Source organism: Pan paniscus, chromosome 1 (genome assembly GCF_029289425.2).
Source record: "Pan paniscus chromosome 1, NHGRI_mPanPan1-v2.0_pri, whole genome shotgun sequence".
NCBI classification, from domain to species: Eukaryota; Metazoa; Chordata; class Mammalia; order Primates; family Hominidae; genus Pan; species Pan paniscus.
The window spans coordinates 52,951,886-52,972,302 of record NC_073249.2 but is presented as its reverse complement, the minus strand read 5'-3'; the positions used below and the strand labels follow the sequence as shown (position 1 = coordinate 52,972,302).

The following is a 20,417-nucleotide window of genomic DNA, read 5'->3' as shown; positions in this document are numbered from 1 at the left end:
ATATAAATATTACAACATAAACATACAAAAAATAAAAACACAGTAACAGTTATAACATACTCACTTGCATGCACTCACTTGCAAACACAGAAACACGATACTTTTGCCCTGAATTAACGTTTATAGAAAAAATATTGCCAGGAAATTCAAAACTATAGATAAATGTGTGTGTGTGTGTGTGTGTGTGTGTGTGTATATACATGTATATGTATGTGAGTGTGTGCGTGTGTGTGTGTGTGTATTTAGAGATACTAGGGGTAAAAGTTAGGGTTTAATTCTTTTGTATATATCGGTATCCTCTGATTTTTCTACCTTTAACATATATCACTTTGGAAACAAAAGCACAATTTATTTTAAAATAATGATGTCTAACAAGCAAGGCGGTGCATGTTGAGAATGATAAAGATTTCATCAGTAATGATCTTAACATCAAATAGCCTCTTAAGTATTTTTGGAGTAGAAGAGTTTTGGAAATTTCAATAGTAAGGTTCTGAAATGTAATTTTTATATTCATTCTTTTTAATTAGCACTAGTTAGGTAAAATCATTTTTGATTAGGAACATTTTAAACTTATAAAGGAGGTGAAGCCATTATGTGAAAAATAAAGATATCAATAATACAACACAAATATTATTTAATGATACCTTATTACTTCTTACTGTATAAAATCAGGTGGCTCATATACTCAGGCTGTCTCCTTGTTAGTGATCCTGATTTAGATAAATTGCTTGAGTTCGGGAAAGCCAGATTTCAAAAATCTAAAGGACATTTGTTATACTTAGCAAGTTATGTTGATAGTAATGTTAACACTTAGGAATATACGTTTATTCCTAAATTGTTTTAGTACATTTGAGCAACTATAAGAAATTTACCATAAACTGGCTAGTTTATAAAAAATAGAAATTTATTTCATACAGTTTTAGAGGCTGAGATTTTCCAGCTTAAGATACCAACTGATTTGATGTCTTGTAAGGGCTTGCTCCCTGTTTTGGTGCCTTCCCACTATGGTGCCTTCCTACTATGTCCTTACAATGTGGAAGGGGCAAGGGAGTTCCATGACTCTTCTTTGTAAAAAGACTAATCCAATGTATTAGCGTGGAATCCTCATGACCTAATCACCTAAAAAGTCCTTACTTCCTGATACTATCACCATAGTGATGAGGATGTAACATACATATTTTGAAAGGGTACTACTATGCAGACCATAGCACAGCATAGGGATAAACAAATATGTTCCATGTAAATGGAAACCAAAAAAAAGCAGGGGGGCCATACTAACATTAACTAAAATTGAATTTTAAGTCAAATCTGTAAAAAGAAACAAGGAAGGTCGTTATACAAAGGAGTCAATTCACAAATAGATTATAACTATTGCAAATATGTATGCACTCAACATGGGAGCAATGAAACTTATAAAGCAAGCATTAATACATCTAAAGGAAGAAATAGACAACAATGCAGTAATAGTAGGGGACTTCAATAACCCACATTCAACAATGGATAGACAGTCTATACAGAAATCAATAAAAACATTGGACTTGAACTCTATGTTAGACCAAATGGACCTATCAGACCTATATAGAACATTCCATTTGACAACAGTAGAATAAATATTCTTCTCAAGCACACAAGATATAATCTCCAATATAGATCATATGTTGGGCCACAAAACAAGTCTTAAAAAATTTTTAAAAGATTGAAATTACATAAATTTTTTTAACATTGTCATATGAAACTAGAAAACAATAGCAGAAGAAATGTTGGGAAATTCACAAATACATGGAAATTAAACAACATGATCCTGAACAACCAATGGGGCAATGAAGAAATTCAAAGGGAAATTCAAAAATATCTTGAGAAAAACAAAAATGGAAAAGCAACATACTAAAAAACATATGGTATGCAACAAAAGCAGTATAAAGGGATGTTTAGAGATATGAATGACTCCATGAAGATCCTAATAAAGCAAGTAACTTTGTATCTGAGGAAACTAGAAAATGAAGAAAAAAATTAACCCAAAGCAACTGGAAAGAAAAAAATAGTAAGGTACAGAACAGAAATAAATAAAACAGACTGGAAAAATAATAGAGGATCCACAAAACTAGAAGTTGGCTTCTGAAAATATAAACAAGATTGACAAACCTTTAGCTGAACTAAAAAAGAGAGAAGGAACAAATAAAATTAGAAATGAAACAGGAAACATTGTATCTGATAGCACAGAAATACAAAAAAACAGAAGAAACCGCTATGAACAGTTATATGCCAACATGTAACTGTTGGATAACCTAATGGAAACAAATATATTCATAGACATCTACAACCTACCAAGATTACTGAAACATAATGAAATACAAAATTAATACAGAACAGTAATGAGTAAGAAAAATGAACAAGTAATAAAAAGTCTCTCATCAAAAAAACAAAACAAAACAAAAAAAAACTCATGGCTTCATGATGGATGGAATCCTACCAAACATTTAAAGAATCAACACTAATCCTTCTCAAATTCTGTCAAAAATTTAAGAGTGAACTCTCAGTTTTATTATATGAGGTCAAAAATCATACCGACACCAAAGCCACACATGGACACTACAAAAAAAATTATAGGTCAATATTCTTCATGAATATAGACGTAAAAATGCTCAACAAAATACTTCCAAAGTGAAGACAACATATTAAAAGAAACATTCGCCATAATGAAAGGTAATGTATATCTGGGATGTAAAGATAGTATATATACACCAATCAATTACTGTTCCACACCGAATTAAAAGAATGAAAAGCAAAAATTGTATATTCATCTCAATAGATACAGAAAAAGCATTTAGCAAAATCAACATCCTTTCATGATAAAAAGTCTCAACAAATTAGCCATAAAAGAAATTACCCCAAGACAATAAAGGCTACATATCACAGGCCCACATTTAACATTATACTCAAGAGTGAAAAGTTGAAACATTTTTGTCTATGATCAGAAAAAAAAAAAAAAAAACAAGGAGGCTCACTCTCACCACTTCTGTTCAACATAGTGCTGGAAATCCTGGCTAGAGCTGTTAGGCATGGAATTTGGAAAAGAAGACAGTTGTCTCTGTTTGCAGATGCCATGATCTCATATACATGGAAAACCCAAGGACTTCACCAAACTTTGCTAAAAGTAATAACCAATTCAGTAAAGTTGCAGGGTACAAGATCTACAGACAGAGCCAGTTACATTTCTATACACTAACAGCAAGCTATTGAAATAAGAAATTGAAAACAAACATCTAATTTACAATAGCATCAAACATAATAAAATACTTGAGACTAAATCAAAGCAAGGAGATGAGAGTTCTGTACTCTGAAAACTATAAAATATTGATGAAAGAAATTGAAGAAAACACAAATAAATGAAAAGATGTCCTGTCTTCAAGGATCAAAAGAATCAATATTATAAAATTGTCTTCAATACCTAAAACTCCAGATTCCATGCAATATTGTCAATACTCTAAACACATCTTTCGCAGAAATGGAAAAAAAATTCTAAAATTAATATAGAACAAGAGACACCAAACAGCAAAAGCAGTCTTACAAGACAAAAAAGGAAGAGACAGCGCACTATCACTATCATGCTCTCTGGTTTCAAATTACACTACAAATCTATAATAATCAGAACAGTTTAGTCCTGATACAAAAAAGATACATAGACAGAATTAAAAGCTCCTAAATAAAATCATGCATATATAAAGGCACTTCCAAATATTCATGGAAAATTGAATTAAAATAAGAAAATTTTAAAGCTACACTTTATTTCTTAACATAAGCTCCATCAAGTTCAACACACTTTTGAAAACAGTGATACAAGCCATTTAGTCCATCCCTAAAGACTCGATGGTTCTGGGAATATAGCCATGTTAAGCAGTCTTTTTCATATAATTAACCGAAACAATGGGTACCCTTTGTAAGATTTTTTAAAATTAGGCAAAAGAAAGAAGTCAGGAGAAGGCAAATCAGGACTGTAATGTAGGAATGCTCAAAGATTTCCCATAAAAATTCTCACAAAATTGTTTCTGTCTGTTGAGAGGAATGAGCAGGAGCATTGTTCTGGTGGACGAGGACCATCTGATGAAGTTTTCCTGGGCATTTCTCTGCTAAAGCTTTGAAAACTTTCTCAAAACATTCTCTTAAGAAGCAAATGTTACTCTTTGGCCTTCCAGAACTCAACTAGTAAAATGCCTTGGCCATCTCACAAACTGTTGCCATGATGTTTTCTCCTGACTGGCCTGCTTTTGCTTTCATTGGACCACTTCCACCTTTGGTATGCCATTGCTTTGATTATGTTTTGTATTCAGGATCATACTGATAAACTCATGTTTCAGCTTTTGTTACAAATCTTTGAAGAAATGTTTCAGGTTCTTATTCCCACTTGTTTAATACACTTTCCGTTAAAAACTATTCCCTTGCTGGCCGGGCGCCGTGGCTGACACCTGTAATCCCAGCACTTTGGGAGGCCGAAGCGTGAGGATCACGAGGTCAGGAGATCGACACTATCCTGGCTAACACGGTGAAATCCCGTCTCTACTAAAAATAAAAAAAAAATCTGCGGGCGAGGTGGTGGGCGCCTGTAGTCCCTGCTACTGGGGAGGCTGAGGCAGGAGAATGGCCTGAACTCGGCAGGCGGAGCTTCCAGTGAACTGAGATTGCCCCACAGCACTCCAGCCTGGGCAACGGAGCCAGACTCAGTCTCAAAAACAAAACACTCTTCTCTTGTCTACTACACCTGATCTGAATGCAACGGTCATGGCTCTCATTGAATGGAAATTTTGCTTTAACATTGATTTTCCCATCAGAATTTGTAAGGTGAACTAACTATGGTGTTGACTATTGATTCTGCTCTTAGTCATCAGTCGTCTTTAATCCAGATGTGAGCAAAATTATTTTTTTCTCACAAATTAGTGTGACTAGTCTGCCGCTGTGGGCTTCATCCTTAACATTGTCTTGCCTCTGCCTAAAATGAGTTATCTGTTTCTAAATGGCTGATTTCTTTTGGGGTGTTGTCCCCATAAATTTTTCAATAATTTCACTGAAGCTCCATGACAAGTGTTGGTTAGGATGTGGAAAAAAGGAAACACTTGTACATTATGGGTGGGAATGTAGATTGTTACAGCCATTGTAGAAAACCATATGGAGGTTCCTCAAAATATTAAACATAGAACTATCGTATGACTCAGCAATTCCACTTCTGGGTGTATAAACAAAGAAAACAAAATCAGTATGTCTAAGAAATATCTGCACTCTCATGTTTTTTGCAGGATTGTTCACAATAGCTATGATATGGAAACAACTTATGTTTCTGTCAAAGATGATTGAATAAAGAAAATGTGGTGCATATATACAGTGGAACACATTAAATTCTGCCTTTAAAAAGAAGGCAAATCTGCCTTTTTTAACAACATTGATAAACATGGCAGATATTAAGTAAGTGAAGTAAACCAGACACAGAAAGACAAATGCTGCATGATGTCATTTATATTTGGAATCTAAAAAACACCTGAGCTCATAGATATGGAGAGTAGAAGTATAGTTACCAGGGGTTGCACAGTGGGAGAAATAGAGAGATATCAGTCAGAGGATACAAGTTATAAGACAAATAATTTCTGGAGACCTAGTGTAAAGCATGATGACTATAGTTATTAATAATATATTATATATTTGAAATTACAAAGACAATAGTTCTTAAGTGTTCTGAGGTCATTCATACAAAAGGTAACAAGGTGAGATATTGGATATTTGATTAGCTTCATTATGATAATCATTATAAAATGTTATGTATATCAAAATAATATGTTGTATAACGTGAATATAAAAATTTGTATTTGCCAATGATACTTTTATAGAGGTGAAAAAATTGATTATTAATCGGTAAAAATGGAAGTTAACGGACCAAAATATTACTTCTAGGTTTTGAAATATAAATCTGTCTTTTTGTAAAAACAGAAAGGTTTTTTGTTTGTTGTAGTTGTTTGTATCACCTTGGAGTCGTGTATTTTGATTTATTCAATCTGGATATCTCTGGAAACTGGCTCCTCATTGCTTCTCATGTGCCCTAATTTTATCTGAGTATTTCTCTCTTTTTTTTCAGCATAACATGTTCTAAGTTCACTTTATATTTCCTCTGCCCAACATTCAAAATCATACACCTTTCCTAGAAAGTCTGATTATTTTTAAAGCAGAATAAAATTTAGAACTCAAGAACCATGAAGTATTGGTAATAGATGGGAATGTCCAATACTTTGGAAATATAATCATTTTCAGGGATTTTTGGTGGTAAAATCTTTGAAATATAAATAAAATATAAAAGTTTGTTGTTCTCACTGGATTTTACAATTCAAATTTAATAATACATCTGTGAAAACAACTTTAGTATATACATGTTTTCGTTTTTGTGAGTATATGGTACGTCTATGTATGTATGAGGTACATAAAATATTTTGATACAGGCATACAAAGTGTAATAATCACATCAGGGTAAATGAGGTATTCATCATCTCTAGCATTTATACTTTCTTTGTGTTACAAACAATCCAATTATCCCTTTTATTTTAAAATGTGCAATAAATTACTTTTGACTATAGTCACCCTGTTGTGCTATCAAATACTAGATCTTATTTATTCTATCTAACTATATGTTTATGCTCATTAAATATATTCTTCTCTCATTTGTCTTTACTGACTCATTCATGAAAATGTCAAAAGTGTAATGAAACATTGCTATTAGTAGTTAAACTACTAAGTGAAAATTAAAATTTCTTTGTATTTATTTTGCCCCTAGATAGTTGACTCTGAGTGTGAATCTTCTTTTCAAAAATGATTTAAATACTTCTTGTCTCTGGTTCACCCTATTACCGAATCCATAGAGTTGTATATTAATTTTCACTTGTTTTCTTCATTCTTAGATTTTGCTTTTTTCTTTCTTATATACTAACAATAAACTGTCTGAAAAAGAAATTTAAAGATCTATTCCTTTTCTGATAACACCAAAAAATAAAATTGGGAGTAAATTTAACCAAGGATCTCAAAAATCTATATATTTTAAACAATACAATATTGATGAAACAAATTGAAGAAGACACACATACACAGAAAAATAGCCCATGTTCAGGGACTGCAAGATTTAATATGGGTAAAATGTTCATATTACACAAAAAGATGTAAGGATTTAATGCAGTCCCCATCAAAATTCTAATGTCATTTTTCACAGAAAAATGAAAAACAGTTCAAAAATATGTATGAAATGACAAGAGATCCCGAAGGTCAAAGTAATTTTCATTAAAAAGAACAAAGCTGGAGGCATTACACTTCTAAATTTTGAATTATGATATAATGCTATTATAGGCAAGATAGCATGACATTGGCATAAAACAAGACACCAATAAAACAGAATAGAATTCAATATATTTTCAATAAAGATGACAAGAACTCACATAGGGAAAATAATAGTCTCTTCAATACATCTTGTTGGGAAAATGGGATATTCACCCATAGAAGAATGTAATTGATCTGCTGTTTCACACTACATAAAACTACTCAGAATATATGTAAGACTGACATGTAAAGCTTGAAACTATAAAACTGCTAGAGGAAAATAAAAGAGAAAAGAATACATGACATTGGTCTGGGCTATGATTTCTTGGATTGGTTCCCCAAGCATAGGCAACAAAAGGAAAAATACACACATTGTATTACATCAAACTAAAAAGCTTCTGCACAGCAAATTAAACAATGCCCAGAGTGAAGAGACAACTCATGAGTTGGAAAAATATTTGCAAGCCATATATCTGAAAAAGCGTTAATATTCAAAATATATAAGGAACTCAACTCAATGGCTAATAAAAAGGAATTAACCAATTTAAAAATAGGCAATTTACCTGAATGGACATTTCTCAAAAGAAGACGTACCAATGGCCAACAAGTATTATTATCAACAATACAAAAAAAATCAAATGTTATCAAACGTGGAGAAAAGGACACACTTGCACATTGTTGATGGAAATGTATATTAGTATAGCCATTATGGAAAATACTATAGAGTTTGTCAAAAATGAAAAACAGAACATATAATCAATCCAGTAATCCTACTACTGAATATATGTACAAAGAAAAAGGAATCAGTATGTCAAAGAGTTATCTGCATTCCCATGTTCATTACAGCATTATTTATAATAGCCAAAATATGGAATCAACTTAAGTATCCATTACAGATGAATAGATAAAGAAAATGTGGTCTATATACACAATGTAATACTATTCAGCTTTGAAAAAAGGAAATCCTGCATTTTCAAGAACATAGAATAAACAGGGAGGACATTAAGTTAGGTGGAATAAGACAGACAAAACCACATGATTGCACTTATACGTGCAATCCGTTGTAAAATATGGTGACTTTAGTTAACAATAATATGTTGTATTCTTGAAAACTACTTAGTGTAGATTTTAAGCAGTCTCACCACACACAAAAATGAGAAGTATGTGAAGTAAAGCATATATTTATTAGCTTGATTTAGCCATTATCTAATGTATACATATTTCAACACAATATGTTTTACATAATAAATATATGCAATTTTATTTGCCAATAAAAAATAAATGAAAATGTTTACAAAAAGAGAATATGTGGTATAGATACACAGTAGAATACTATACAAACTAAAAAGAAGACAATTTTGTCAATAGGGAAAACATGGATGAATCTAGTGGATATTATGCTATCTAAAATAAAGTCAACACAAAGAAAAATCCTGCATGATCTTATTGATATGTGGAATCTAAAAAATTCAAATTTACAGAAGGTGAGAGTAGAGTGGTTGTTACCAGAAGCTGAAGGGATGGCGGTGTTTCTAGGAGGTGTTGGTCAAAGGGTATAAATTTTCAGTTAGACTAGAGGAATACATTTTAATATCTATTTCACAGCATGGTGATCACACTTAATAATAATAAAAGTGATAACAATATATATTTCAATATTGCTGTGAGTACATATATTCTATTTAATATATTTAAGCCTAGCCTTTCTAACTACTACAGAAAGAGCAGCTAAATGTCTGTTGTAAGTATGCTTATCTTACAAAAAATAAGTTCATTTGATATTCATGTAATAAATCTAATCTTTGTTTTATTGATTTTCAGATTAACAAAGACCTTATCTATTTTTTTTTTAATTATACTTTAAGTTTTAGGGTACATGTGCACATTGTGCAGGTTAGTTACATATGTATACATGCAGCGCACCAGCATGGCACATGTATACAAAGACCTTATCTAAATACTCTTTACAACTTTTATGTAAATCTAAAATTATTCCATAGGAGAAATTTTATGTAAAAAAGATAAAAGTATGAAGCATGTTCAGTTTGGGTATTTCACTTTGTATTCACTGAATATTGAAAAAATTAAAATACTATCAAGTAATACATAAAGTCATATAACCTCCTAAATATCCGCTGAGGAACCTACTTACTTTTGTGTGTCATTTTGGATAGTCAAGGTTTTTTGCTATGCTATACTTTAAAAAGTAATTAATGAAGGGGCTGACTTTTTTTGTTAATAGCACACTTAACAATATTAGTGGATTCCTGGTGTTCTTCACTAAGGTCCTTGGTCAGTAATTTCTGATTATATTTTATGCAAAGAACTTTGAAAACACCTTGTGCTGTATTTTAAAGTTTATTATTATCCATATTTCTGACCAATCACAGATGTTGCAAAAGGTTGGGACACTTGGAAAGATAAAATTATTTTCAAAAAGATTATTTTTTTATAGAATTTCAAAAACAACCATCTTTAAAATACTAACAATAGTTTAAAAAATTATAATACTTTTATAAAGTTTTTACAAACACTACTTACAGATAGAGTAAAATTTCATTATAACTGAAAATGTTTTCAGTAACCTGTTATACTTGGCTAAATGTCATTATTCAACTGAAATTCCACCTCTCTTCAACATTTACGTATATATTTTCCTGAAGATTTTTGTCTTATGTTTTGCAGTTATTTTAAAGTTATGGAGGAGGTTTTGCTTATTTTACTATATTTATTATATGGTTTGTCTTTAGCATTATTGATAGATCTTTTTCTTCCAAATATGGGCCAAATTTTCTGCTTCTTTACATATCTAGTAGTGTTTTATTCTACTTTGGTCAATGCCAATAAAACATTGTGATGACAGCCATGGAATATAAAAGTTACCTATGGGTTTGTCATATATGCTATTTATGGTATTGGGGTACTTTTCTTCTATATCTATGTTTTTAAATTTTCATGTGCACATCATAGGTGTACAGTAGGTGTATGTATTGATGGAGTACTAGAATGTTTTGATACAGGCATACAATGTGAAATAAGCACATCATGGAGAATGGGGTATACATGCCCTCAAGTATCTATCCTTTGAGTTCCAACCATCCAATAATACTGTATAAGTTATTTTAAAATGTATAAGTAAGTTATCATTGACTATAGCCAACCGATTGTGCTGTCAAATAGATGGACTTATTTATTTTTTCTATTTTTTTTTTCGTACACATTGACCATCCCCATCTCCCCTCTAGCCCTATACCACCCTTCACAGTCTCTAGTAACCACCCTTCAACTTTCTATGTCCAAGAGTTCAATTGTTTTGATTTTTAGATGCCACAGATAAGTGAGAACATGTGAGGTTTGTATTTCTGTGCCTGGCTAATTTCACTTAAAATAATGATCTCCAGTTCCATCCATGTTGTTGCAAATGATTGGATCTCATTCTTTATTATGGCAAAGTAGTACTCCATTGTGTATGTGTGCCACATTTTATTTATTCATTCATCTGTTGATGGACACTTTGGTGGCTTCCAAATCGTAGCTATTGTATACAGTGAGGCAACAAACATAGGTGTGCAGATATCGCTTCCATACACTGATTTCCGTACACTGCTGGTGTATACACAGCATTAGGATGGCTGGATCATAAGGTAGCTCAATTTTTAGTTTTCTAAGAAACCTCCAAACTGTTCTCCATAGTGGTTGTATTAATTTACATTCCCACCAACAGTGTACAAGATTTCCCTATTCTCCACATCCTCATTAGCGTCTGTTATTTTCTCTCTTTTCCATATAAGCCATTTTTACTGGAGTGAGATGATATCTCACTGTAGTTTTGATTTACATTTCTCTGATGATCAGTTATGTTGATCATCTTTTCACATGTCTGTTTTCCATTTGAATGTATCCTTTTAAGAAATCTATATTCAGATCTTTTGCCCTTTTTTGATCTGATTATTAGATGATTTCTGATAGAGTTGTTTGAGCTCTTTAATTATTCTGGTTATTAATCCCTTGTCAGATGGGTAGTTTGCAATATTTTGTCCCACTCAGTGTTATTTCTTCACTTTGTTCATTGTGTCCTTTGCTGTGCAGAACATTTTTAACTTGATGTGATCTCATTTGTCCATTTCTGCTTTGCTTGCCTGTGCTTGTGAGTTATTGCTGAAGAAATTTTTGCCCAGAACAAAGTCCTTGAGATTTTCCCCAATGTTTTCTGGTAGAAGTTTCATAGTTTGAGGTCTTAGACTTAAGTCTTTATCCATTTGATTTGATTTTTGGATATGGTGAAACATAGAGGTCTAGTTTCATTCTTCTGCATATGAAAATCCAGTTTTCCTAGAAGTGTTCATTGAAGAGACTGTCTTTTCCACAGCGTCCCTTTGTCAAAAATGCATTCACTGTAGATGTGTACATTTGTTTCTGTGTTCTCTATTCTGTTCCATTAGACTGTATGTCTGTTTTTATGCCAGTACTATGCTGTTTTAGTGGCTACAACTCTGTAGTATAATTTGAAGTCAGGTAATGTTATTCCTTCAGTTTTGTTTTTATTGCTTAGGATAGCTTTAGCTATTTTGGGTACCTTTAGCTTTTGTGGTACCATAAAAATTTTAGGATTGTTTTTCTCTATTACTGTGAAGAATGTCCCTGGTATTTTCATAGTGATTTCTTGAATCTGTAGATTGCCTTGGGTAGTATGGACATTATAACAATATTGATCCTTCCAGTCCATGATCATGAAATATCTTTTTTTTTTTTTGGTGTCCTCTTCAACTTCTATTTTTAGTGTTTTACTGTTTTTCTTATAGAGATCTTTGACTTCTTTGGTTAATATCTAATTATTTATTTTTATCTGTGGTTACTGTAAATGGGATTACCTTTAGGATTTTTTTCAGATTGTTTGCTGTCAACATATACAAATGCTACTGGTTTTTTATGTTGATATTATATCTTGCACCTTTACTGGATTTGTTTATCAGTTCTAATAGTTTTCTGGTGATTACCTTACGTTTATTGAAAAAAAGTTATACCATCTGCAAACAAAGATAATTTGGCTTCTTTCTTTTCAGTTTGGATACCTTTATATCCCTCTCTTGTCTAACTGCTGTAGCCAGGACTTCCAGTATTATGTTGAATAACAGTGGTGAAGTGGGTATCCTCGTCATGTTCCAGTACTTTGAGGAAATGATTTCAGACTTTCTCCATTCAGTATGAGAGTAGCTGTGTGTCTGTCAAATGCAGCTTTGATTATGTTTGGGTGTGTTCTTTCTATCTTCAGTTTTCTTTAGTGTTTTATCATGAAGGATTTTGAATTTTATCAAATGCCTTTTTGGAATCAATTGAAATAATCATGTGGTTTATATCCTTCATTGTGTTGGTATGATGTATTACATTGATTGAGTTGTGTATGTCGAGCCATCTTTGCATCTCAAGGATAAATCCCATTTGGTCATGTTGAATGATCTTTCTAGTATGCTGTTAAATTTGTTTGCTATTCTTTTGTTGAGAATTTTTACAATTACATTTGTCAGAGATATTGACCTGTAGTATTCTTTTTTTCATGTGTCTTTGTCTGATTTTCTTTTCAGGGTAATATTAGCCTCACATTGGAAGTATTTGCTCCTCCTCCTCCTCTATTTTTCAAAATAGTTAGAGTAGAATTGGTACTAGTTCTTCTTTAAATGTTAGGGAGAATTCAACAGTGAAGCCAATATGTCCTGAGCTTTGCTTTACTATGAGACTTTTTATTCTGGCTTTGATCTCATTACTTGTATTAATAATTGATCTGTTCAGGTTTTGGATTTCTTTCTGCTTCAATCTTAGTAGGTTTTATGTGTCTAGGAATTTGTCCATTTCTTCTAGATTTTCCAATTTATTGGAATATCATTCCACATAGTGGCCAATAATGATTCTTTGAATTTCTCCAGGATCAGATGTAATGTTTCCTTTTCATTTCTGATTTTATTTATTTGAATTCTCACTCTTTTTCTCTCAGTCTGGATAAAGGTTGATCAGCATGTTTAATATTTTAAAATAACAACTTATGTTTCATTGATCTTTGTATTTTATTCATTTCAATTTCAAGTTTATCTGCTGTGATATTTATTATTTATTTTCTTCTAATAATTTTGGATTTGGATTGCCCTTCCTTTTCTAGTTCTTTAACATAAGTCACCAAATTGTTTATTTGAAGTTTTTCCTTTCTTTTTTATGTAGTCACTTATAGCTATAAATTTTTCTCTTGGTACTAAAACTGCTATATCCCATAGGTTTTGTGTTTCCATTATCATTTGTTTCACAAAATATTTTAATTTCTTCATTGATCCACTGTGCATTCAGGGGCATATTCTTTAATTTCCAGATTCTTTAATTTTTTGTTTCAACTTACCATAAGGATTGCAAATACTATCTTATAACCAGAAAACAACTTAACACTGTTTGCATAAACAAACAAGCCAAAGAAAACTCATAAATACTCTCCACCTTAATTTTCCCTTCTGCTTTCAAACTTTTTGTTGTTTCTATTTTTATCTTATTGTACAGACTATGTCTTGAAAATCTGTAGTTATTATGTTTCATTAGTTCATTATTTAGTCTTTCTACTTAGGATATTAGCTTACACAACCCAGTTGCAGTGTTTTAATATTCTGTATTTTTCTATGTACTTACTATTACCAGTGAGATTCGTGTCTTCAGGTGATTATTTATTGTTCATGAATTTCGTTTTTTGATGGAAATATTCCCTTTAGCATTTCTTGTAGGACAGGTCTGGCATAATAAAATTCCTCACCTTTTCCTTATCTGAGAATGTCTTTATTTCTTCTTTATGTTTAAGGGATATTCTCACCAGATATTCTACTCTAGGATAAACGTTATTTTTCTGTCAGCATGTGTCATATCACTCCTGTAAGGTTTCCTCTAAAAAGCCTGCTACCAGATGTATTGGTGCTCCATTGTATGTTATTTATTTCTTTGTTCTTACTGATTTTAGAATAGTCTCTTTATCCTTGACCTTAGAGAATTTGATTATTAAATGAGTTGAGGTAGTCTTCTTCGGGTTAAATCTGCTTGGCATCCTATAACCTTCTAGTACCTGATATAGATATCATTCTCTATGTTTGGGAAGTTCTTTGTGATTATCCATTTGAATAAACTTTCTACTCCTATCTCATTCTCTACTTCTTCCTTAAGGTGAATACTCTTAGATTTGCTTTTTGGAGGTTACTTTTTAGATCCTGTAGGCATACTTCATTGTTTTTAATTCTTTATTTTTTTGTCTCCTCTGACTGTGTATTTTCACATAGCTTGTCTTCAAGCTCAACAATTCTTTCTTCTGCTTGATCTATTCTGCTATTAAAGAATAGCACGTGTAATATCTTCTTCAGTATGTCAATTGCATGTTTCGGCTCCAGAATCTCCGCTTGATTTTTTAAAATTATTTCAATCTCTTTGTTCAATTTATCTGATAGAGTTCAGAATTCCTTCTCTGTGTTATCTTGATTTTCTTTGAGTTTCTTCAACAAAACTATTTTGAATTCGTTGTTTGAAAGGTGACATAACTCAGTTTCTCTAGGATTGTTCCCTGGTGCTTTGTTTAGTTCATTTGGTGAGGTCAGGTTTTCCTGGATGGCGTTAATGCTAGCAGATATTCTTCTGTGTCTGGGCACTGAAGAGTTAGGTATTTATTGTTTTCTTCACTGTCTGGGCTTAATTGTAACCATCCTTCTTGGCAAGATGTTCTACATGTTTGAAAGGACTTGGGTGTTGTGACCTAAGCTGTAATTTCTTTACAGGGTGTCAAAATCCCAGCAATGCAGTGGTTCTTGCAGACTTCTAGGGGTACTGTATTGATGCTCTTGCACATGATCTGAGAGAATTCAGGGTGATGAGGGCCCCTGGACCAGGGTAGTTTCCAGGGGACCAGTTTCAAAAACCTTAGATGTCTGCTTGATGTTATATGGTACTGTATCTTGGCTGGCAGTCATATTGCAAGTTAAAATGTTGTGGGGTGGGGGGAGGGGAGAGGGGGGAGGGATAGCATTTGGAGATATACCTAATGTTAAATGACGAGTTACTGGGTTCAGCACACCAACATGGCACATGTATACATATGTAACTAACCTGCACGTTGTGCACATGTACCCTAAACCTTAAAGTATAATAATAAAAAAAAATCCTCCTCACTGTTCCCTCCCCTTTCCAAAGTCAGAGGAGCCTCACCCTACGGTCTAACACCACTCCAGGCCATGAGGAGTACTGCCAGACAACTGCTGATGTTCCCTTAAGGTTTAGGTGCTCCTAAGTCAGTTTGTGGTGAATGCTGGCTAGCCTAGGATTCACCCTTCTGGGAACTGGGCTCCCATCTGGTCCACGGTATGTCCAAAAATGCCACCCACCAGTCAAGTCCAGGAACTGGGGACCCTGGGAGCCCAGGTGGTTCTCTACCCCCTGTGGCCATGCTGGTACCTGAAGCCAGCAAGTCTCAGAGGCTCACCTAAGGCCCTCAACATAGTATCTGGGTATCACTGCAGGTTATTGAGGGCCAAGGGCTCTTCAGTTAGGCTGGGTGAATGCTGCCAGGACGGCATCATTTCCTTCAGGGCATTGGGTTCCCTTTTGGTTCAGGGTATGTCAAGAAATGTCATCTGGGAGCTAGGGCTTAAAGCAGGGGCCTCATTCCTTTGACAGTTGCCCTATCCTGCTTTGTCTGAGCTGATATCCAAGATGTAAGACAAAGTCTTCCCCGTTCTTCCCTCTCCTCTCCTCAAGCAGAAGGAAGGGGTTTCTTTTGGAGCTGTGAAATGTGAAGCCTGGGGTTAGGGGTTGGGTGATGCCAGCACGCTCTTGGCTGCCTCAGCTGGTGCAGTTGGTGTCTCTGAATATTCTGTGTCTTCCCCCAATCCATAGTCTCTGAGCCTAGTTCAGCACTAGGACTCACATACGTGTGCAGTCCTTATGTCCTAGACTGTCTTTCTAGTTTATTTAGAGACACAATGCATGGTAGGTAGCCCTAGGTGGCAAGATTTGTGGGAACTTGATTTCAGACCCCTGCGGTCAGCAATACTGTCATGGCTAGCATTGGTTTAAATACTCCCTCCATGGGAAGGGGTTAGCTCAGTTTGGTTTGGTTTTCCTTTCTGCTCTAACAGCACAGCATTTTGTTCAATGCCTCACAATTGCTATGTTCTCCCTCCCTCAGTGCCTAGAGCAAGGCTCTGTACACCATGGCACAGCTGCAAGTGTGGGGAGAGGGGAAAGGGTAGTGTCAGTGACTCAAGATTGTCTTACCTATCTCTTAACGTGCCTCTTTCAGGGATATGAAGTTAAAACCATGTACTATGAGTGCTAATCTGTTAATGTTTTCATTTTATGAGGTTTTTTTTTTTCTGTGTACATAGTTGTTAACTTGGTATCTTTGAAGGGGAATGGTTGGTGTCTCCTATTCCACCATCTGGCTCTGCTCTGCCTAATTTGTGGAGACTCTTTATCATGAAGAAATGTCAAAGTTTCTCAAATGTTTTTAGTACTTCTATGAAAATGATCATATAGTTTTGTTCATTCTGTTATTGTGATATGTTACATCTATTGGTTTGTGTATGTCTACTCATCTTTATTTTATGCATAGTTTGAAAAAAAAATACTACCAGTTTTTTATACTGTTTGGTTGAATTCAGCAGTGAAGATAACAGGTGTTGGGCTTTTTTGATAGGTGAATTTTATTACTGATTTAATCAACTTACTCATTATTTGTTTGTTTTGATTTTCTATTTATTCCTAATACGATCTGTATTAGTAATTCTTATTTAAGCTTGTATTTGATTTTACAAGCTATTTTATTTTTAGCTTGTATTTGTATTTGTAGCTGTATTTGTATTTTAGCTTGCTTCTCCCTTAGATTCCCCCATGAGATGTACCTAAAGAAAACTTGGACCAAGTGAAAGACAAGGCATTATCTGGTAGCAGCTGCTGGTAGCAGCTGAGATCACCAACAGTAGCTTTCCTTGCTTCTGGAAGTTTTCCTAAGAAACATCCACTGCAGTACAATGGATAATTAGTGGGGCATCACTAAGATTCCTGAACTTCGGAATTTTCTGGAAATAGCATTTATGACCTTTGTTCCCTCAGTTCTTCCAGTAGTTGCAGAAGCCTTTCGTTCCCTTTATTGATACTCTCTTTACTCAAAAAATGAGAAATAAAATAAATTAATGTTTTATATTACTTTTGGATTCAGTCCATTACTGTCCCTAAATAATATTTTACAAGTACATTTCAGGGAATCAATTCCACAGATGGTTGTGAAACCACTAACTGGAATTATTGAAGCATTTTGCAAAACTCTCTGAACTTTGATATTTACTAAGTGACCTTAAAGGCCTAGCTTCGTGGTAGTTTCCTCAAATTCGGAATCACACTTGGTAACTAATAATGAAAGATTTCAAACTCCAAACAGTACAACTGAAACTTTTGCATTACTATACTACTGAGAATATCTAACATGTTGTTACTAATTAATGTCATTTTCACCTTGTGGGTTTCCTATGCTAATGGACAAGGTAAATTGAAAGAGATCTAAACACTCAACTCCCATCTTAAATGTAACTTCATGTAATATGTAGCTTCCTATGTCTCCATGTCTACAATTTTTTATGAACCAAAGAGGATTTATTCACTATGCTAGTAGAAATAGCATATTTTGTAAGACTATAACAGAAATTAATTTTATGAAAAATTATCTCATTTTAACTTAAACAATGAATAATATTTTCTTTGTTTTATAAGTTCTACAGTGTAAAAGACATTTAATATTGATTATGGAGATATGTGAATATACTCATGAAACTTTAAGTAGGAAACATGTCACTAGACAGATTCTAACCTTAAAATGTTCAGAAGTTTCTTATTTGTAATGCAAGGCGAGTGACTGATATTTTCATAATCTTACAGATGGTGATTTTTTATAGATTCATATATCAAAACATCAAATAATACATTTTAAATTCTGCAGTTTCTTTTATTTCTATAATACCTTAAGAAAGCTGCTAAAATGAATTAACATTAATATGAACTTAATATTTCAACAAGATTAGCAACATGTAAATCACAACATGAATATAATCAAAAAGTAGACTATATACTTAACTTACTTTTAAATGACAGTAAATTTTGCATTTCTGAGCTCACTAGCAAATGTTCAATAAATAAATACATAATTATTTTTTATAGCTTTATGTTATTGTTCACTGATTTGTTTTCTCCTCAACAGTCATATATTTTCTATACTAACTATCTTTTTGAATGCAGGCCTTGCATATTAAAGAACTATCTCGTAACATTAGCAGTGGAACCACATGGGTCAAAAGTCATGGACAATCAAGGGTGTGTGGCCATTAATGAAGAATACAAATTTTGTAATTATCTAAAACTTCATAATATTTCAACAAATGTAGTGGAGGGTAATACTGGAAATCCAATTATCAATTTATGAGAGTATCTTTTCCCTCAGCCTCTCTTCTCAAAGCTATGCCACTTTATTTGATTCTAGGTAAAGAGCTTTAGGTTTTACAGTATTATCTATCACATGATTTGATAGTTTTATTTGTTGTGCAAAATCAAACTTGATCTGTGCCAAAATGGAAAAAAAAGGAAATTCTCCTGTTATTTCCTTTGTTAACTGAACTGATACAGGTACATTTTTTTCAAATAAAGATTAAATAGATTAAAGTAGAATGAAAAGAATAAAAGTAGTATCATTTTGAAATGACTGGAATTAGAGAAGCATATGCACTATACTTTCTTACTTACTTTCTTAAAAGCACTATAAAAAAGAATGATGACAAATTCTTCCTTATCTGATATTCCAGTTGAAAACTTGTCTCCTCCAATGAACTCTTTGTAAGAGCAAACTTGAGCAAAATGTGTTGTAAATTTGGGTCGCACCTATATTTCTCAAAGGAGAAAGTAACTCATTGGGTTACTTTCAACGTCTTGGTTAGAGAGAAACATCTTTGTGTATTCAGTAGCATTGGCTCAACTGCATCCCGCCAAAATTCATTTGTTAAAGTCCAAATTCCCAGTACCTGAGAATGTGACTGCATTTGGAGAAGGAGTGCTTAAAGATGTAATTAAGTTAAAGGTCAATGATTCAGGTGGGTCCTACTCCAATATAACAGGTGTCTATATAAGAAAAGAAAATAAGAACACACCATATAGAGAAAGATCACGCAAGGCATAGAAAGAATACAACCATTTACAAGGCAAAGGAAGAGGTCTCAGAAGAATCCAATCCTGTTGACAGCTCTATCTCAAACTATTAGCCTCCAGAACAGTGAGAAAATACATTTCTATGAAATCAGTGGTACTTTGTTATGGTAGCTCTAGCAGATGAATACCATGATATTTATACAATTTATTAAAAGAACATTAATAACTAAAAATAATTTTTTACTTTTTACTCAAGAATATATATATATATATATATATATATATATATATATATATATGTAGCCACCACACAGATTTTAGAGGCTATTCATCAGAATTTGGTAATTACCTCTTGGGTGTATTTTCCTGCTGATTTTTGTCTTGTTGAATACTTTATGTGTATATTTATCTCTATTCATCTATATTCAGAATCTAGTAAATCAAATCTAAGAAATATTTTTCATATCATTAATGAAGGGCATACTTTGTGAATTGCTTATGCTAATAAAATTTTTTTTTAATGGTAGTTGATATTTCAGTTCTGAACAATAAAATCGGCACACCAATTCTTTTGGAAACCACGCTATTTGAAAGACAAACTTGACAGAAAATTTGTAATTGTAACCTATTATAATGTTCATTGAATTTGTACTGGCCATTATTTCTTCCATCAAGTCATAAGTTATTTACACTTATTTAAAAATAGGTTGTCAAGAACATTATTTTTAATTATGAATATCCTTTCAGAATTGTATAAATTTTATATTCATCTACTAGAGTTGCCATAACAAAGTGTCAAGAGTGACAATTAATATTGTAGAGCAGGGTTGCTTTTAAATCCCTTTTAAACTGATCATTACAGTACCAAATGCATTACAATT

The 20,417-nt window shown here is 32.9% G+C and overlaps 1 protein-coding gene across 3 annotated transcripts in view; it reads left to right on the top strand.

Annotated features, from left to right (window-relative positions):
* LOC134729382 (complement factor H-related protein 3) overlaps positions 1-20,417 on the top strand; it is a 187,088-nt gene that overhangs the window by 56,554 nt on the left and 110,117 nt on the right. The gene's annotated exons all lie outside the window — the stretch shown is intronic.